Source organism: Chlorocebus sabaeus, chromosome 4 (genome assembly GCF_047675955.1).
Source record: "Chlorocebus sabaeus isolate Y175 chromosome 4, mChlSab1.0.hap1, whole genome shotgun sequence".
In the NCBI taxonomy this organism is placed as follows: Eukaryota; Metazoa; Chordata; class Mammalia; order Primates; family Cercopithecidae; genus Chlorocebus; species Chlorocebus sabaeus.
In genome coordinates, this window is record NC_132907.1 from 91,453,043 (window position 1) to 91,469,490 (window position 16,448).

The following is a 16,448-nucleotide window of genomic DNA, read 5'->3' on the forward strand; positions in this document are numbered from 1 at the left end:
GAGCAGCTCTTCAGTCAAAGGAGAATTCAGAGCAGATAGAGACAAATCATCCCATGACATAGGTTAAAAGAAACCTGTTACTATGACAACAGATAGGGTCAGATAACAGAATGAACAGCCACTTTTGATCTTCAAAAAATTCTTTTTCCTTTGCTCTCTCTCCTGTTATCTGGACCACTCCATCAAACACCTAGCAGATAACACAGTTGAAAACCCAATCGACCTTCAAGAAAATCCAGACAAGTTAGAAAGTATATGGAAAGGTTACCATCACAGTGAAAGTGCTTCTGATGATATTTGCCTGTATACACAGAAACACATACACATTCATTTTTCACGAAAGCAGCAGGATAGGCTTCAAAGGGATATACAATAGTGCTTAACACATGTACATAACAGTCATATTTTTATCACTGAATTGAAATAGTAAGAGGCATTCAAAGTTAAAAGCTTTAGATGTCAGGACTCATTGTCATCTATTTTGGATTAGTTAGTATAGCAACACTTCATGTAAACTGGCAAGCAAAAAATGCATAAAAGTATAGTGAAGTAAGTTGAGGTCAGAGAGTTCTTACTCCCTCAGTAATGCTAATAGACAAGTTGATCAAGATCACATACAAGCGAAAATAAACAGAAAACTTTAAAACCTTATGACCCTTTCTCATTCTGTTCAATCCTAGAGAAACGGGGTTAAAATCCAATTGTATGGCATAGCTCCTCTTCAAATCTGCATTCACACTGCTTTACATGCGGAATACCGTGGCCATTCTCGTCATGTTGCAGATGCTTCTACAAAAGCAAGAGAAAAGTATTCCGTTTCAGTTTATGTGAGTTAACATTTTTATTCTGGTGGTCAACAAAGACATTTTGCCATGAGACCATAGTCGTTTTCCCAAAACTGGAGTAAATTCCAGTATTGACTCTGTGCAATCTGTTCCTTGCATGTGGGGTGCCCACGTCTGAATGGTTTGGCCAGACTGTAGGACAGAGATGTGTGGTAAGTGGGGGATTTGTTCTTTAGTTTATTTAAGCTTCGTGTTACACTCAGACACTCATTCATCGTGGCCTTGTAAATAGAAAGAGGGCCTTCCCTGACGGCCACCTGCTTCCATGCTTTTAACTTTCCACCTTCTGAACCGAAATTTTTATTCTGTGGCTCAGGCTAGAGGTGACGTATTCATATTTTATTTAAAAATTAAGAATCCACTCTCAATCATATCTTTGACTCAAAAGTTTCTGAAAAGCACATGTCATTTCCACATGGGCTTCTAAAATAAATTATTTTCAAAATGAAATAATTTTGAACGGAGGAAACGTGAAATTAAGGCAACAGTGAAAGAGTAAATTTAAGGGGGTTTCAGTGATCATCGTTTACAGTCCCCAAGACCAAATGCACTGAAAATAACGGGACTCCTACATGTTTAGCTTTTAAAAGTGGCAATAAATGTTTACATTGAACTGGAATGTGGAAAACGGCTATGTGTCATTTTTCAAGTGATCCAAAATTCAAAATATTCATAATAATGAAAATATTACAATATTTCAATGTGTAGATGCTGAAAGTCCATCCTTCCTTCCTTCCCGCCTCCCTTCATCCTTCCTTCCCTCCCTCCCTTCCTTCTTTCCCTCCTTCCTTCCTTCCTGCCTCCCTTCATCCTTCCTTCCCTCCCTCCCTTCCTTCCTTCCCTCCTTCCTTCCTACCTTCTTCCCTTCATTCCTTCCTTCCCTCCCTCCCTTCCTTCCTTCCCTCTTTCCTTCCCTCCTCCCTCCCTTCATTCCTTCCTTCCCTCCCTTCCTTCCTTCCTTCCCTCCCTCTTTCCTTCCCTCCTCCCTCCCTTCATTCCTTCCTTCCCTCCCTCTCTTCCTTCCTTCCCTCCTTCCTTACTTCCTGCCTCCCTTCATCCTTCCTTCCCTCCCTCCCTTCCTTCTTTCCCTCCTTCCTTCCTTCCTGCCTCCCTTCATTCCTTCCTTCCCTCCCTCCCTTCCTTCCTTCCCTCCTTCCTTCCTACCTTCTTCCCTTCATTCCTTCCTTCCCTCCCTCCCTTCCTTCCTTCCCTCTTTCTTTCCCTCCTCCCTCCCTTCATTCCTTCCTTCCCTCCCTTCCTTCCTTCCTTCCCTTCATTCCTTCCTTCCCTCCCTTCCTTCCTTCCTTCCTTCCCTCTTTCCTTCCCTCCTCCCTCCCTTCATTCCTTCCTTCCCTCCCTCCCTTCCTTCCCTCCTTCCTTCCTTCCTTCCTCCCTTTCTCCCCTTTCAGCTTACATGGTAATCAGTTTTTATAATTTCCGGTTCTAGGCACTAAATGTCTCCCAATTGCAATAAAAAATTATGTATGAAAATCTAATCTTTTTAAATTTTACTTTTAATTGACAAATAATAATTCTCTGTACTATTGGGGTACAAAGTGACGTTTTGATACATGTGCACATTGTGAAATGATCACATAAAGCTATTATATCCAACACCTTAAATATTTATCATTTTTTTGTGATGAGAACATTTAAAATCCTCTCTTTTTGCTGTTTTGGAAAACACACTACCTTATTATTTACCACAGTCACCATGCTGTGCCATAGACCACCAGAGCTTATTCCTCCTGTTTAACTGAAACTTTGTACCCTCGGGCCAATGTCTCCCCTTCCCCTGTCTCCCCCACATCCCAATCCCACCAACCTCCTGCCTTCGGTGGCCACCATTCTACTCTTTACTTCAAGCACTTTGACTCTTTTAGATTCCACATGTAAGTGAGATCACAATTGTCTCTCTGCGCCTGGCTTATTTCCCTTTGCATAATTTCCTCTGGAATAATGCATGTTGCCGCGAATGACAGAGTTTCCTGCTTTTTCTCCAAATATTCTTCAGGACATGTTAGAATAGTGGTCAATACCTAGAATATGTGTTGGGTCCTTGTGAAGTAGATTTGATGGAATTTATTCTGTAGCAACAGCAGCGAACTGTCGGTCACTGGACATTCTGGGGAGGACGGGAGGCAGCAAGGATGGGGCAGAGGCGCGGTGAGCCTAGCGAGACATGCACAGACCACCCACCTTGGTAGCCAAGTGTTGTGTCATTTAAATACCCCCATGAATGGAAGTAGCTTTTTTTCCTATTTTCAAGTGAGGAAACAAAAGTTTGCAGAGGTAAATTGTTGTCCAGGTCACTCAGGCTGCTGGGCAGGCATTAATTCCAGGTTTGTCAATATTCAAGAGGGAGTAACTTTGTGGCTCAAAGGTTCTCTGAATCTCTCCTATTTCACCAATAAAACAATGCATCTCAATCCCAGCACTTTGGGAGGCCGAGGTGGGTGGATCACAAGGTCAGGAGATTGAGACCATCCTGGCTAACACGGTGAAACCCCATCTCTACTAAAAATACAAAAAAATTAGCCGGGCCTGGTGGCGGGCGCCTGTAGTTCCAGCTACTTGGGAGACTGAGGCAGGAGGATAGTGTGAACCCAGGAGGCGGAGGTTGCAGTGAGCCGAGATGGCACCACCGCACTCCAGCCTGGGTGACAGAGCGAGACTCCGTCTCAAAAAAAAAAAAAAAAAAAAAAAATGCATCTCAGATTCAACAACAAAGCTCTCAAATTTTTGTTTTGCATCTCTTCTCCCATTTTTGTTCCTTTTTGTCTTCATTGACGGTGCAATTTTTATGTGTCAAGATCTGCGAAAGAGGATGGCTGGGGTCTAAGTCCCCAAACACCTCCCCTGTGCACACCCAGGAGCCACAGCAAGCACGGATTCATTAAGGTGGGTTTCAATAAAGTGGGGCAGGACAGAGGGTGCCAAGCAAACAGACCCATAGAAGGAACATTTTTCAATAAAATTGCATCACAGACACCTGGAAAGATACCTTTGTAACACATACATAGTCAATTATTTGTCTCATTCATAAGTAGACATGACTTCTGTGTTTCTTCACTGTCCCCCGTGGTATTTTCACTTTTATGTGTCTCCAATCTCTCTGACGATCAGAAGACCATTTCAGTTTTGTGTATTATTTCCACCCTCTCATTTACAAAAATAATTGAGTTAGTAGAACCTTAAGGTGAAACACAAGAGGAATAAAAATAAAAACTCAATGAGCAAGAACATTCAACAGACCAAATAGCATTCTCGTTCATTCTATGATTTCGTGTAATAAATATGTATTATTTTCTTATAACTAAGTATAAGAAATTCTAGTATTTGCTACCCGGGATAAAAACAACACAAAATCAGCCCTCTTCCATCTGGAAGGAGGACATCAGCTACACACAAGGGCTTTAAGAAAAAGACAGAGCTCGGGAGAGTTGAAAGAAAAAACTGTCACCCTAAACTTGGGTGATCAGGAAAGACTTTGTGAAAGGGGGTGCATTAAAAATAAAAGGTGAAATATCATTATAATTTTACAGTTAAAATTTAGAGCCAATTAATCTGTATAATGATGACTTCTCATTCTGCCTTGACTTCTAGCCAGACTGGCTGGCCCAAGGTATGTCAAGTCACCTTACCCTAACTTTTCCTTAGCTTGATACCAAGACAGGGCATGTAGGAGTGGGCAGTCATAATGTACGCCTTTGCCCTAAGGAAAGGGCTCTGCTCTTCCCAGAACGTACATATCCTCCTGCAGTCTCCAGCATGGGCATCCTACCTTATGGACTGGGTGGCATTTCTGCTCTGCCCCTGACAAGGTTATTGACACCTGCAGGAAGAAATGACTTGCTTACCTACTCTCTTTCAGAGTCTACCTCCACCTCTCTCAACCAGGGTCCTGCAGTCTTGGCTATTCGGAGCTCCTAATTTTTCCCATTTTTCTCTGTTCTTTCCATTTTGCTGACACGTATTCAGTAGCCAGTGGACTGTGCTGTGCATACCCTAAGTTTGCATCACAGCTACTCAAATGCTTGGCGTGGTATGCTCCTTAGATTTCAGTGACCTCTCATCATTTAAAAATCTGTGCATAGGCATTCAGATATCCGTCCTCCATGCACATGTCCTCAAAGACACGTGCACAAGAATGTTCACTATTGCTTGTTTTCGGTGGAAGACTAGAAAGGCAGGGTCACCAGAGCCACTGCACAGGGCTACTGTGGAATACTACACAGCCACCAACCCACCAACCAGCACCAGGCAGCACCGCCCCCGGCAGAGAACACGCTCCCAAGGCCCATTGCCAAGCAAAAAACCAAGTCCCAAAATGGAACTTCCCATAGGTCCCACGGATGTAAAATAAGTGAGCAGCCAGGCTGTGGATTTGCAACCATAGCTCTTGCTCCTCCCTTCAGGCAAGCCTCACCTGGGAGAAAACTCCCCCAGGCTGGGGCTCCTACCCCTGTGCATACAGCCTTCTCAGCCAATATACAGCCAATGCTCCTTGTCAAAGCTGCTCACCTGGCAGACCCAACCCCTTCAACTGCCTTCTCCTCCTGATCACCCCGGAGGGAGGGGTGGCCTTCCTGAGTGTCCTGTCTGGGCACAGTTCACCTTGAAAGCCCCCAGAGATGGTCTTCTTCATGTCAGAGCCCCTGCAAGCCCAGACACGATGCTTTCAAAATCTGCAAATTTTATGGTGTGCAGCCTCCAGTTGTATCACGGAAGGGCCCTGCCCACAGGAGCTCTCCGACTTGCCTCGATCCTCCCTTCCCTGGCTGATATTAGCACCGTGGTCATGGCGAACATTTCCCAGGGTTTCCTGCTTCAGACCCAAGCTCTCTTCAGGGCAGCCCATATTCCTGGTTCCTCAGAGAAGCTCTTATTTCCTGGCCTCTGTGTTGAGCCGAGGCGCTGACAGCTTGGGCGTTCCTGGGTGACCGAAGCCTGGATCCCTGCTCTTCCCGCTGGCCTTGGTTCCCTGTGATGGCTCCACATCAGATTCCCCGGGAGAAGCAGTTAGCCTGAAGCCCTCTGTGCAGAGCTACCACAGTTACTCAAAACTGCAACAAGACAAAAGGCAGTAGCCAGCCAGGGATGCGGAATCATCTCCTGATTCAGGGTGGGGGGGATTTAGAAAAAGACATGTGGAGAGCAGGTACCAGATGGGGGTGGCCGGGTGGTTTGCGAAAAGTTACAACACTGGGCAGGGGCACAGAGTTAGGAGGGGTGCGTAGGATCCAGCCTTTTCCCACCTCACAGGGCACTGGCCTGCCCTGTCGTCCCCAGGGGAAGAGCCATCAGCTCATTTAGGCCCTGTTACCAGCGCATCCTTCACTTGTGCCCACCACAGCTGCAGCAACAGAATGGCACAATGACTTCTCAGCAGGATCATTCCCGCAAGGACTGGAACTGGAGGACTGTGCTAATACATGGTCTGTGGTTTTGTGCAAGACCACCCCAGTCGGCAGATTGATTTCGACTCCACCAAAGGCTTGGGAACAGAGACAAGGCTTGCGTTCAATCTTCGTGTTCTAGAAATGCCCCCACACCAATGCCTTTTCCTTCAGGAAATATATACGATGTTGTGTATTGGATAGGAGAATATTTCGCCCAATATTCCATTTACAGGAGGACTAGCAGGCTGTAGGATTCCATCTTACACTTTTAGGTAACCTCAGATGTTATGTAGTCACACATCACTTAACAACACGATTCCGTTCTGGGAAATGAATTGTTGGGAGATTTTGTCATTGACAAACATCATATAGTGTCATTATACAAACCTAGATAGTATCACCTGCTACACACCTACACTGCACGGCAGAGCCTGTCGCAGATAGTGTCGCCCGCTACACACCTGCACTGCCTGGCAGTCACCTGCTGCACACCTGCACTGCACGGCAGAGCCTATGGCTTCTGGGCTACAAACGTGTACGTGTCACTGTACTGAGGGCTGGAGGTAATTGTAATGTAATGGTTAGTATTTGTGTCTCTAAACACACCTGAACATAGAAAAGGTACAATGAAAATACAGTATTAAAATCTTGTGGGACCAGTGTCGTATACGTGACCCGTTGCTGACGGAAATGACGTACTGTGCGTAACTCTATAAGAAAAGCCTTCCCACTATTCACATACCCACAATGTAAAAGTCGTTAATACTTTGGCATTTTGAGAAAGACCTTCTATTTTAAAGAATTGTCCAATAGCACTTTGGGAGGCCGAGGTGAGAGGATTGCTTGAGGCCAGGAGTTCGAGACCAGCCTGGCCAACATGTCAAAACCCTGTCTCTACTAAAAATACAAAAATTAGCCAGGCATGGTGGTACACGCCTGTAATCCCAGCTACTGGGGAGGCCTGAGGCATGAGAATTGCTTGAACCCGGGAGACAAAGGTTGCAGTGAGCTGAGACAGTACCATTGCACTCCAGCCTGGGTAACAGAGCGAGACTCTGTCTCAAAAAAAAAAAGGATTGTCCAATAGATAGCTTTTTCCTCCCAAGTTTCCAGCAACACTATTAGATGCAGCTCCCAAATCTTAAAAGAGTTCCAGGTCTTCCTTTGTGAATATTAAAAGGAAAAAAAAAACCTTCAAAATTATGAAGATGTAGAACTAAATAGGAATTACTCTCTAATAAAGCAAATGCAGGAATGTTCGTTCTAGGCAAAAAGTGTGTTTATGTCAGAACAACATCTGAGAAATATTTTTTGGATTTGTATGGTATTTTGTTGGCAAAATACACACATACAGCCATATTTTTTCTCTACTGGGACGGAATGTGCTTGTCCACGAAGCGATGCTCACATTGTGAGTGCCGTTCAGGGGCTGGTTCTGCTGAGCCAGGGTATTTTTTCCATGGAACAACCTGGACGGTGTAGGGAGCAGCCGGGATCCCAGGTAGCCCAGCTCCAGCCCTTCTCATGTGCCGTGGGCTGGGCGCTCAGCTCGCATTGGGCCTCATCTTCACCCTCTGTAAGTGAACATAGCCTTACTCCCTTCCTAGAAGGCAGGTGCAAATCCGAGTTGTCTTAGAAAACCTGAGTATTCTTCCTGAGAGTCTTCAAAGCACACAGAATTTAAATATTAATAATAATAAAGACATTTGTACTTATTCTCAGTTTTTTCTTTTTTTCAGGTAACCTTAGTAAGCAACTAGTATACAATATCTAACACTGGAACCATTTCTAAATAGATGCAGATAACATGGTACAATTAAAAGAAGAAAAAATGGAAGTGTACAATAAATTGAATAAACCAAATGAAAATGTTTTATGATGCTTTGTGGCCAACCTTACTTGCAAAGCTTTACTTCTTTCCAAAATATAACAGTACAAAATGCTTCATCAAATCAATGCCGCATGAAATCAATCACTAGCCAAGAAAAATGCTGCTAAAGCACCCTTAGGAGCAGCGAGGTGGGCAGTGATGGCCCTGGGTGAAAAAGTTCACAATCACAGTTCAAACTGGGCTTGAAACTCGCCAGGAAAGCAGAGCTAGTGAAAGGAGCACGTGAAGTGTTCAGTATTACTTAATATTTATATTTAAAAGCAAATTAAGGGCCGGGCGCAGTGGCTCACACCTGTAATTCCAGCACTTTGGGAGGCTGAAGTGGGTGATCACCTGAGGTCAGGAGTTCAAGACCAGCCTGGTCAACATGGCTAAACACTGTCTTTACTAAAAACATGAAAATTAACTGGGCATTGTGGCATGGGCCTGTAATCCCAGCTACTTGGGAAGCTAAAGCATGAAAATCATTTGAACCCAGGAGGCAGGAGGTTGCACTGAGCCAAGTTCATGCCACTGCACTCCAGTCTGAGCAACAGAAAAAAAAAAAAAAAAAAAAAGCAATTAAGGACTGTTTAAAGGATGTTTGCATTAAGAAATTGGATTTGCTTTAATTATTTGGTTATTTGTTGTGCCTATATAGCATTTATTAGTCAAATGATAATACAGCTTTTAATAGATTTCATTTCTTTTAAAGTGTAGTTCCTTGAATTATTTAACAGCAACGCTGCACTTGAAGCATCCATGTTCCTTGATGTTCATCTCCAGCCTGGTCCTCATCGGATTCACCTTCCTCTCTGGTTTGTGAAGCTGATTGCAGATTGCAAGGTCACAGAGCTCATCCTCATTGGAGCAGTGCTTCTGTTTATTACTTTTATTGAATTTTAGTTTAACACCCTCTTTGGACCTTGCTCACAAGTCAGCATTCTTTGCCTCAGTAGATAGAGAGCAGAACCAGCGGCCCACACTGAAGGGCACTGCTGGGGCCTCACGGTCCCCTGGCCAGCATCAGGGGCATCGCAGACTGACCCCTCAACAGCCCATTGCCTCCCACTCCTGTTCCACCTTCCATAAAGGACTTCTACTTCTGGACATCAGGGGGCCATTTCCAGTCCTGGAAAACATGGAAGGGAGACCTAAGGACAAAGATGGGGAGAAGCCAAAATGCCCACAGCTGCAGGCTCTGCCTCGCTTCCCCAAAACTGGCAGGAGTTAACTTGTAGGGAAACTCCTTGTTGACCCCGCCTCTGTGTTTCCATGTCACACGCCCCCCATCACCAAGGGGTGCTCGCTCAGCCTCAACTTCCCTCCCCTGCAGGTCATGCCGACTCCACTGTCCCAGACCACGGGCAGCACAGCTTCCTACATGCACCCACCTGAACCTGTCCCACCATCAGAGCTCGGGAAGTGCCCAGCACAGGTTTTCTGTTCAAGACCGTGGTCTGCAGGTGGGTGCTTTGTGTACCCCAAGGTTGAGAGCCCCTGGTTAGACCACATGCTTCATCCCAGTCCTGTCACACTCAGCACAGGCTCCAGACTCCCAGAGGATGACCCCACCTGCCTCCTTGGCAGAGTCCCCAGGGTTCAGTTTTCACAGGAGGAGTGAAGGAGGCACAGCTGATGGAATGAACCAATATGCTCAAGGATGAAGGAATGGCCCACAGATGACCTCAGGCTCTCAGGAAATAGCACTCCATGCCACCACCTGCCCCTGGGCTGGCTTTGACTCACGGCCCTAATTCATTCATTTTTGACTCTGACCCTCCACTCTGACTTTCAGGGCCTGTCCCTAACCTGCTTACTGTAAAAGTCCACTGGCTCAATATATGCCCAAAGAGGCCTGGCTGCCACCATGGACACCTCCCTCTACTGACCCTAGGCCACCGAACCTGCTGGCTTCGGGGGAGCACAGAGCCCTGATTCCTTGACACTGCATCGTCATGTGAATTCCTAAAATCCCAGAATCAATGTCTGTTGGTTTCCTGCAGTCTGTAGTGTGGAGTCCCCCCTTTCCCGAGTGTTCTAAAACCATAGCCGGAATGTTCCAATTGGAAACGTGATGTGGCCTTCACCACCAGCCTCCACCTGTCAACACTCAACAGGATACTTGGGGCTGCAGAGGAAATCTTCCCCAGACGGCCATTGGACAGAATGTATCCGAGGTGTGTTTTCCAGAAAAAAAAAGAAGGCAGAAATTAAAGTACAATTGTTTCTTAGCTTCCATGGGGAACTGGCTCCAGGATCTGTCATGGATACCAAAATCTGCAAATGCTGAAGTCCCTGATACAAAATGACATAATATTGGCATACAACCTGTTCACATCTTCCTGGATACTTGAAATCATCTCTAGATGTATATAAAATACAAAACTTAATGCAATGCAAATGCTAGGTAGATAGTTGTTATACTGTATTGGGATTGTTTGTTCATATTACCTTTTTCTGTGTATAACTGCTTTTTATTGTTTTCTTTCTGAATATTTTTGAATCCAAGGATGCAGAACGTGTGAATATGAGGGCCAACTCTAATAGTTTAAAAATTTTACTGAAAATGACTCACAGTACATCCACCCATCTTGGTTTCATTGTGTAAATTTCTGGCTCATCGTGCTGGTCTGATTACTGCGGGAATCTTGACAGTCCAGTGGAGGTACTAATACTAATCACCACCAGCCCCAGCCTGGCCTTATCTGATCCCTAGAGTCTGCCTTCAGGGTAAGCTGTGATCATCATCGGCAACCCTTCCCTTCAACATTTGTTTCACTCACCTCACTTAACCCTTGCCCAGTCTGCGTTTTTCTCTCTGTTCATAAGACACTCTGTCCAATGCCTGCTCAAACCAAAAGAGATCAAATTTATGTTATCATCCTAACACAAAATTCTATCAATACAGAGGAAACATGCTTTGTTAGGCACAGGATTTCCCTTAGTGGATGCGTGCTGACTTCTATGAATTTCATCTTTCTTTTTTGATGTGCTGCATATCCTTGACAGCTCCCCAGGGGCTTAACGCTCCCAGCAACAATGGGATGAAACAGCTGACATGTGTTGTGTGTTTACCAAGTGCCAGGTGCCATCCAGTCATCTTACAGTCACCTTGAGCTTCTTATCTCATTGAGTCCTCACCACAAGCTTTACCAGTTGGGTATTATTTAGTATCGCATTTCAGTATGAGCACGTTGAGGCCAAGGGAGGCTGCAATACCTGCGATTTGTGGATAGTCACCAACTGATAAGGGATGTGGGCAGCCATCTCAGGGGATCAAGGGTCCCGTTCTTGACTATTACACCACACTGCCTGCAGGGCTTGGTCCAAGTGTAAATTTGATACGTCCACCTCCATCATCTCATGCCATCCACCCGTGGGCTCTGTCTTCAGCACTCAGGCATCCAAACATTCAAACAATCGTCCCGGAGCGCCAACCATATGCCAAAAATCATAACAGGCACAAGTAAGGGAGTGAGTGCTAGTGAGTAAAGCAATAAAACCAACAATCATAGCACAGCAGACGCCTCCAAAGTTTCCTTCCATCTTGAATGCACCACTGTCCTGCTCAGTCTAGGCCAAAAACAATAACCTGTTTTTCTTTCCGTCCAGCGTGGGGTCTTGTTTTTCAACTTCCTATGTGTGTTTTACTTTTATTTCACTTCATTTTGCATTTATTATGCACATTATGTAAAACTGTGCTATTTTATTTCTTGAATCCCTACAATGCAGATTCACTGTTACTGTGGTACTGAAAACATTCTCTCAAAATATGACAACCACCTCTTTCTTGCCAAGTTCAATAACCTTTTCCTGTTCCATACTCTACTCTCCCCTCTCTTTCTGCACCCCTGGGGATCCTCCCTTGCCAACTGTAGTGGACTTTCTCCACCCAAATTGAAAAACCAAGTCCCTGCTACCCCTTTTACAACCTTCAAGGATCCTCAGCACCTGCCTGCCTGTGTCAGCCATGCCCTGCACACAGTGAGTTCCCAACACTGGCTCCTCTCCCAGGTTCCTCAAGCTTCTGAGAGTGCCCCAGCATACCAGGCTCATAGTCCTCCTTCTACATCACAACTAGTCCTTGCTTTTCCTCTATTAGAAAATAAACATTTTAAAAATAGACTCTGAAGTGCCTGATAAATGCTGATTTGTTAGATAAGCAGATGGGTGGGTAGATGAATGGATGGATGGATGAATGGACGGATGGATTGATGGATGGTGGATGGGTGGGTGAGTGGATGGATGGATGGAGAATGAATGAATGCATGAGTAAATAGAAAAGAAGGTGGATAGGTAGAGGGATGAATGGGTGAAGGGAGGAATCAGTGGGGAGGATGAATGCATGGATGGGGTGGATGAATGGATGGATGTGTGGGTAGAGGGAAGAATATATGGGTGGGTGGATTGATAGGGGTAGGTGGGTAGATGGGTTGATGCATGAATAGATGGGTGGATGGATGGGTGGAGGATGGATGGAGGGTGGATGGATGTGTGGGTGGGTAGATGTGTGATGGATGAATGGATGGGATAGACAGTTGAATAGGTGAATAGATAGATGATCAGTAAGTGGATAGATGGGTAGGTGCCCTGATTAATGAGTAAGAGGATAACTTAGTCCATGTTTTAATTCACAGGGTAAAAACCATAACACAATCTTAACTGCTTTCCCTTTTGCGCTAATGTTCCTGGCCACCTGTCCCTCAGAGTCCCAATGCTATTACCCTAAGTCCAGGCCCCACACCTTCTGCACCTGACCCCCTCAAGACTTTTCCGTTAAGAAATCTATTTCCCAGCCACTTGCCATAGTCTTTCTGGAATTTCTAAGAATTCTGTATTGACTCATGCCTTCAGCCCGAGTACAGAGTTTTAAAGGTCCTTCATGAGCCTCCCCCTTTATCTGAGAGTGGTGGCTTCGTCATGAGAACCCCTGAGAATGCACCCACAGCTGGAGTAAGGATGGATCCCCATCCTGAGGTTCATCATACTCTGTGAGAACCTCCCTGGCTCTGCCCTTTCCCAGCCCACATCCAGCCCTGCTCACACGGGTTTGCACAATTACATTGTTGGGTTTGTGCCTCAGTTTTTCAAACATGATAAGGATATAAATTTTGGTTACACCTACTAGTCAGGGTGATCATGCTTTCAGAACAAAAATCTGTTCATATGACTTGATTACTATAAGTATACTTTCAAATAAATCATGAAAAATTTTGAAATCTGCACTATGTCTGAGAAAATCTGGGATAAACATTTCCCAGACATAAAATAACTGCTTAATACAAGCAATTTATTTTATCCCTGCCTAAACCAGGTTTGTACTTTCTTTGTTCAGTTTCAGCACGAGACCCCCATTGCCGGGTCCTGGGAAGGAAGTCGGGGAAGCCCCCTCAGGATGGTCCATGGAGTTCAGATTCTGCCCCTTCACTCCTGTGAGAGCACAGGTAGTCTTTGGATCAGCTTGTTTATGCATCAGGGAAACTGACAAGAAAATTTTCCAACAGAAATATGTGTCTTTAATTCTTATTGATGTTAAAACTTTCCTTTTTAGCAAAACAAAAACTGTTTGGTGAGCATCATACTCTGTGTCAATAACAGGAAGGAAAATAAATGTTAAAACATGCTAAATAATTGCCCAACGGTACTTGTACTAATGACCGCAAACTTCTACTATGCTAATTTTTCTCTACACTTTTAATTACTGATCAATAATACTTCGCAGTTGACATTTAAAAATGCTGAACCACATGTAGGAACACAGGCTGAGAGAAAATCTACAATGTGGGACTGAATTTGCCCAATCAATAAACTTTGCCATTTAACAAATAGTAGCATGTAAACAGTCACCAAGATTAGCAAGCGTAAGGAACTGAGCCTGGAGGACTTAATTATTGTTTAATAACGGGAGGCTACACTTCCCAACAGAAGCCCTCCGCAGGAAAACAATGGCTGGGAAAAGCCACTGTAACCAACTCTGCCACCCAGAGCAACCTCCACAATGAGTGACTTAGAGCTAGGCAGGAAACTTGCTTGGAAAAGGCAGGATTCTGATGGACTGAAAGGAAAGGCATTTCCATATATGGCCATTCTCCTTACTTAAAAGGAATTTCTTCATAAAAATCAAAGGACCTGCCCAATGAATGTAATTGATGGACTCATAAGGGTATTAGATAAAGATACGTGATTTTAAAACCATCCTCTTGTGAGTGTATCAATATGATGCCAATCATTCATTTGGAATCTAAGAGATAGATGCAATAAAATATCCATCCACCTTGCAGACTCAAGAAAAGGAAAGCTCCGTGCACCCACGCAGACCTCAGGAAAATCAATCTTTGTGGAGGGCTGTGGGGAGAACAAACAATCTTTATTTTGATTATTATTAGAAATAGTAATAAATCTAGACCTAAAGCATCTCCAGCATGAGACTACTGAGAGGTCATTATCAACAATGGAGGTGGAAGGGATTTGTCTTGGCTGACTTGGGGCTTTGTTTGGACCCGCAGCCTGATGGTCAGTGTCAGTGTGTACACCTGCAAAATGGCAGTGCTCAAAAGGCCCATGGATCTTCTCCGGGTCAGTGCTGTCCCCTGTGACCCAGCAACTCACTAAGAAACTTTTGGCAAGGAAAGCGAAAAACCTTGTGAAAGATAATAGCACACGTTCTTGTTGCTTCTGACAGGAACCATCCACATCTATGCCCTGATCATCCTCATAACCCCAAACTTTCAGAAATTGTCTTGTTTCTTCTTACATCACAGCATCTCATCCACCTAAAGGGGTGGGCTGAATTCTGCTGAACAGATGGAATTCCAGTTGAGTGAGATAGAAACAAAGCTGAGATGCAGGAGAACATTCTCGTGGTCAGTGCCAACCTCGAACTCTGGAGACTGTGGGTCTCCTACCGGCTCCTCTCCCAGAGCTGACTCATGGGGCCAGAGGACCCCACGGCGGTTGCAGACTCTCTCACTGTCCAGTGAGTGCTTTTATTTGTAAAAGCGAGAGGAGACTATCCTCCACCTTGGGCTGACCTCACCACTTTGTTCTTCCTCCACCCAGAACTTCTGCACCCAGACTGACTCCTGGAGAGGCTCAAAACCCGCCTGTGTTTCTCCCGCATCAGGGTGCTCCACTACAGGTGAGCCTTCTCCTGCATATCCACTGACCAAGCCGAACGGATCCTTCGGAATTTGTTTAAATCAATTCTTGGTTCCACAGGCTTCCTCCATTGTCCAGAGTTCAGGTGGCTCCATACTCAGGCTTCAGTGACCTCAGAGAGCACAGAGGAGACAGACTGTGCCTGAGTGGTCTTGGGAGCTGCCCAAGTAGAGAAGCTCCTGGGGGACAGGGAAGCTGCCTGAGGATGGACATCACTCTGCCCTCACTCCTCGTCCCTCAGAGGCAGCCCCTCCTTTTCAGGCTGATGTTCCCACCCCCCACTGCATGACCCTGTGGGTGTGAGGGTGTCCCACACCTCATGATCCTGCCTTTCCAAAGTCACTCTTCCCCCAGCTCTGGCTGAGTAAGCGGAGCCACCATCCCATCCGGACAAGTGTTTGCTGGCTCCCCATCCACAGACCAAGCCCCCACCTTGAGGCATCCGGGGACCTGGACATCCTGCGCCCGCCCCTGTCTACCAGCAGTGCCCTCCTTCCAGCCCAAACACCTACCCCGCCCTTGGACCCTGTGGACCCTGCCCCAGCAGGATGCTCTGCCTGCCTCCTTTCTCTGCAGAGTCCCCAGGTATCTGGGTTACTTGCTTTTACCCTCAAGCAGCAATGACTCTGTGAAAGCATCAAGGGTGTTGCAAAGTCCTGCGGCACCTTTTAAATGGAAATATACGCTTTCTCTGAAAACAGCTGATTTGCAATGAACCGCAGACATTGCTTGCCTCTGAGAAAAGAAAAATAAAAGGTGAAACACTAGAGCAAGAGCTGGGTCTCAGATATTGTCTCACCTACCAAGCCGTTTTGCTGTTGTGTGCCTCTGAGGGATGCGTGGCCCCTGGCTGCTGTTGCCCTCATGGCTGGTCACCGGGTGCCGGGTAACTCAGCCCCAGGAATTGCTGCAGCCACGCTGAGCACCTAGGTAGGACCAGAGAGCTCAGTGCTGTGAAAAGGCCTCCATCTGGAGACACCTTGGACAGAGGATCCCAGCCTGTCCTTACCTCCCTCGGCAGCACTCCAGGTGTGGAGAGACCCCAAGCAGGGTCAGCGTCTGAGGCCAGGGCCAATGTGGGGGTCTCTCTGCAAGCCCCTGGTGGAGCAGGGCCTGGGGAGTGGATCCATTCAGCACAGCGAGAGGGGAACCGAGTTCCCAATGCTGGGT